The sequence below is a fragment of the Vigna umbellata genome, chromosome 5 (genome assembly GCF_029865625.1).
Source record: "Vigna umbellata cultivar VRB3 chromosome 5, Vumbellata_1.0, whole genome shotgun sequence".
Taxonomy (NCBI): Eukaryota; Viridiplantae; Streptophyta; class Magnoliopsida; order Fabales; family Fabaceae; genus Vigna; species Vigna umbellata.
This window is the reverse complement of record NC_142169.1, coordinates 56,241,704-56,246,570: the sequence shown is the minus strand read 5'-3', so window position 1 is coordinate 56,246,570 and position 4,867 is coordinate 56,241,704. Positions and strand designations below refer to the sequence as shown.

The following is a 4,867-nucleotide window of genomic DNA, read 5'->3' as shown; positions in this document are numbered from 1 at the left end:
AACATCCATAATCTCACACTAGAAAATTTATAAATTTATATACTGTACTATTGCATTTACGGTAACATCCCGTAATTTCAGTATACATGTTTTAAACTCATATTTCAAAAATCATAATTATAACTTGAGTTCTCCTACTTTATTCTTCTATCCTTCTCTTCATTGGCAGTGAATCAGACGACATTCCTTCATCTGCTCCCGTATAACGAATTATACGATCATTGCACATACACAAACACAAGCAAGTAGGGTAAGCTAACATGCAACCAATCATTTATAAAACATGCATATTTACTTTGATACACTAACAAACGTCATATAATAATTATGTCAGACACACTCATACCATCATACAACAATCGCATCATAGATATTCATTCATTACTTTGATACACTCAATAGACACTCATTCCACAATACCCAATAGACACTCATTCCACAATACCCAATAGACACTTATCCCGACGATATGTTGATGAGCGATCAACGGGAGGTTACGCACTTGTGATGCCTTCTCAGTCCTCAACACTATGTCCAAAACCAGCACATAGACCAGGACCTCCTACCCTCTATACCATCCACAAGGTTAGTCCTCAACACTATGTCCAAAACCGGCACATATACCAGGACCTCCTGCCCCTCTCACCACATAATCCATCCTTCTTTACTTGAGACTGAATGATTATTAGAGTATCAGGATAACCTCCAACTTCATGACCCTCAACATCAACATATACACACATACCATGGCATTACAGAATCTCTCCGCGAGACTCATACCATGCTCACATTCCTCAACTCATATTATACCATTACGAAATCTCCCCATAATACTCATATCATGTTCAGATGCACAAATTCAAAATCCAATATAATAAATTACAATCATCACATAAATCATACAAAATGAATATATCACAAAATGAATTAACAATACTAAAATATCACCATAAATGGTCACCGGAGAAGAATCAAATGTTTGACGAATCAAACTCACCATAAACGCCAGTACATATGACTAGTCACAACTTACTAGATTGGACCAGGGCTGCTCTATGATCAGAGATGTACCAACTCCGGTTTTTAAGATTCCTCTATCTTACCATCACAATTATAATTCATAATTTCATATCTACCACAATAACATGAATCCATTAGACATTTTCATTCCAACAAGATATATTGCATAATAATTTAATAGTACTCAATCTATACCACAAGATTTAAGTTAAAAACATATCGAGTAGACTTCCAGAAAAGAGAGGTGTGTCACAATGGACAACTTAAGTACCAAGTCTTTCCTTAGCCAAAGTGTTCCTCAACTAGCTTTTAAGAAATTTCTTATTTACAGATTCAAAACAACAACATATAATATTAACACCAAAATTCAATATAGATAGATATACAGTAAGAATTAACAGTATTCACACAGAATTTCAAGACATGAATAGTAATAAAACAATACTAAATCATAATATAAAAGCTTAGAAAGGTTAGCTCCCCTACCTCTATTCCAGACTTCTCTTGCTCCGAATTCGTTTCCCCGAAAAACCCTCCAGAGCCTCTACTCTTCTTGCAACTAAAAATTTCTTCCTAACTTTTTCTTCTCTATTTCTCAAGGTTTCTTAGTTGATTCTTCCTCTCTTTGTGCAAAATAGTCTCCCCCTCATGGCTATTTATAGTCCAAAAATTTTTACTATTCATCAATTTTTTAATATTATTTATTATTTTATTATATTAATTTCTTAATCACCACTTACATAATGGATTCATAATGGATTCCTCAATAATGCCTTCAAATCTGAATGTTTTCTCCATTATCAATATTTTAAATTTTATTTTACTTATTTTTTGTTTTTTTTTTTTACAAAAAAGTAGAAAAGAGTTTGAACCCATCACCAAAATTTTCTACCAAAACTTTTTATTTAACTTTCCACATTTTATATTACAAACTTATTATATTTTTCATTCACAAAGAAATATATTTTTACTAGTAATAAAATTGTAAATAGTTTTTTGGGTCTTACATTTATTCTACTATTTTATTTGATTATAGACGTTGCTTAGATACATTTTTTTTATAAATATAATAAAAAAAATTAATTGTGTATCATGTATAGAAAAATGTCGTTAGCATTTCAAAATAATAATTAAACTACAAAATTCCGACATGTAAAATGTATGTTTTTTCTATTATTAAATAATACTCTTAATAATTTGTTTTAAATAAATCACCTCAAGAATTACATTTATTCTATAGGTAGAGAATTCATTTTTTTAATGGTTGATGTATACCAATATATTCATTTTACTCTTTATAAATATATTTCATATTTTATTTTTATCTTTTAAATTTTGTAAATATTTTGTAAATTAATTTTATAACCGTTTTTTAATATAAAAAAATTATTCACCAATTTTGTTTGTTATTAATATAATTCAATTTATCATTTTACCATTTAAAAAGTATTTTTTAAACTTAATTGACTATTTCTGATATAAAAGTTATATGATAATATTTTATTCTTTTTATTATGATAAATAAATAAATATACGTGCATGTGTTTTCATATATAACCAATAAAATTAGTATATGTATCAAAAAATGTTTCAAGTAACATTATTTATTATTATTATTATTATTATTATTACTCCTAATATGTAAACAATATGAAATTATTAGAGGAAAATATATTAGTTTTAGTTTGATGCAATTTGAGAAAGAGGTATATCAAATGCAATTGATGAAGAAGAATGAACATGTTATTACTTCAACTTCTCTTATTACTAATAAATTCCAAGCAAAGGAATGGAATTGTTACATCTTTATTTCAGGTTTTTCATTTCCACTGCACTCACAAAGGCAGCAAAAGTCAATGCATCGCTTTAAGCAACGATTGTTACAGTGCAGATTATGACAATCAAATCGGCCATGGCATGGGTAGTTACAAGCATCCACAAAACCTACAAAATTTGTTCATCTTTGTCAAATCATTAGTCAAACAAATGATTATTTTATGCATTTCACATAAATCATATCAATTTAATTGATAATATACATCAATTATAATTTAAAATCTAAAAATAAAAATTTATTATTTTTATAAAGTTAAATATATTTTTCGTCTCTTAATTTTAAATAAAAATTAAAATTAGTCTATTTTCAAAACTTTAACGGTTCTCAATTCTAAAATTATGCGGATTTAATTTTTTTAACCAAATTTGATTAAGTTTATTTGACTTTTTAAACACATTTTATAATAATATTTGAGTTTATTTATATTGTTTGGCATATTTTTTCTTTAATATTAGTTGAAAAATATATTTGAAATCCTAAATAAACTTAATAAATTTTGATTAAAAAAACTAAATTTATGTAATTATAAAGTGATGAACTAAATTAGTCCAAAATTTTAAAAAGAAATTAATTACAATTTTCATCTAAAATTAAAAAAAATAAATTTTTTATAAGTTTATATTCGTACTTAAATTCTCATATAATGATATAAATAACTGTATAAAAGAACAGAGTGGAACGTACCTGTTGCAGATATTATGAGAAATAAAATCATCATGCAAGGAAACAATGAAGTTTTTGTCATTGGTGTGTCTATGTGTTTAAAGGGAGTTTAGAATAATTTTTCAAGTCAGAGTTTTGTGTACATGAGGATTATTTATAATGATAATAAAAAAAATAATGATATTAATAGTTAAAATGATGGTAATAATAATATTAATAAAGGGTATTAAATTATAAGAGACAAAGATATACGTTAAAGTAGGAGTTGGAATTTAAGATTAGTTAGATAATTTTCAATGTAATTATTGTAACATCTCGAAATCTCATACTTGATAATTCATAATTTATGTATTGTAGTATTACATTTAAGGTAACATCCCATAATCTCTCACTTGATAATTCATAGTTGATATATATCTATATGTTTTAAACTCATATTTCAACTACAAATTCATAAATATAACTCGAATTCTTCTACTTTATTCTTCTATCTCTTTGTTCATTGACACTGAGTCAGACGATATTCCTTCATCTGCTCCCGTATAACGAATTATACGATCATCGCACATACCCAAACACAAACACAAACAAGTAGGATGAGCTAACATCCAACCAATCATTTATGAAACATGCGTATTTACTTTGATGTACTCAACAAACCTCATATAATAATTATGTCAAACACACTCATACCATCATACAACAATCGCATCATAGATACTCATCCATTACTTTGATACACTCAACAAACCTCATATAATAATTATGTCAGACACCCTCATACCATCATACAACAATCGCATCATAGATACTCATACCATCATACAAGAATCGTATCATAGATACCCATCCCACAATACCACAATTACTAATAGACAGTCATCCCACAATACCCAATAGACACTCATTTCCACAATACACAATAAACACTTATTCCAATGATATGTTGATGAGCGGTCATTGGAGGTTATGCACTTGTGATGCCTTCTACTTCCTCTTACAAATACACTTCCAAAATACTTCATACCATCCACAAGGTTAGTCCTCAACACTATGTCCAAAACCGGCACATAGACCAGGACCCCCTACCCCTCTCACCACATAATTCATCCTTCTCTACTTGAAACTGGGTGATTATTAGAGTATCAGGATAACCTCCAACTTCAGGACCCTCAACAAACTACCATATCATTACAGAATCTCTCCACGAGACTCATACAATGCTCACATTCCTCAACTCATATTATACCCTTACGAAATCTCCCCATAATACTCATATCATGTTCAGATGCATAAATTCAAATCCAATATAATAAATTACAATCATCACAGAAATCATACAAAATG

General features: G+C 28.2%; 1 long non-coding RNA gene across 1 annotated transcript; it reads right to left on the bottom strand.

The window, feature by feature from the left end:
• Positions 1–2,745: 2,745 nt before the first annotated feature.
• On the bottom strand, positions 2,746–3,653 carry LOC148198677 (uncharacterized). The gene is made up of 2 exons (XR_015786742.1): positions 3,542–3,653; positions 2,746–2,964 (listed from the first exon to the last, which is right to left on the bottom strand). It is a non-coding gene; the product is annotated as an uncharacterized LOC148198677 (long non-coding RNA).
• Between the last annotated feature and the right edge of the window lie 1,214 nt (positions 3,654–4,867).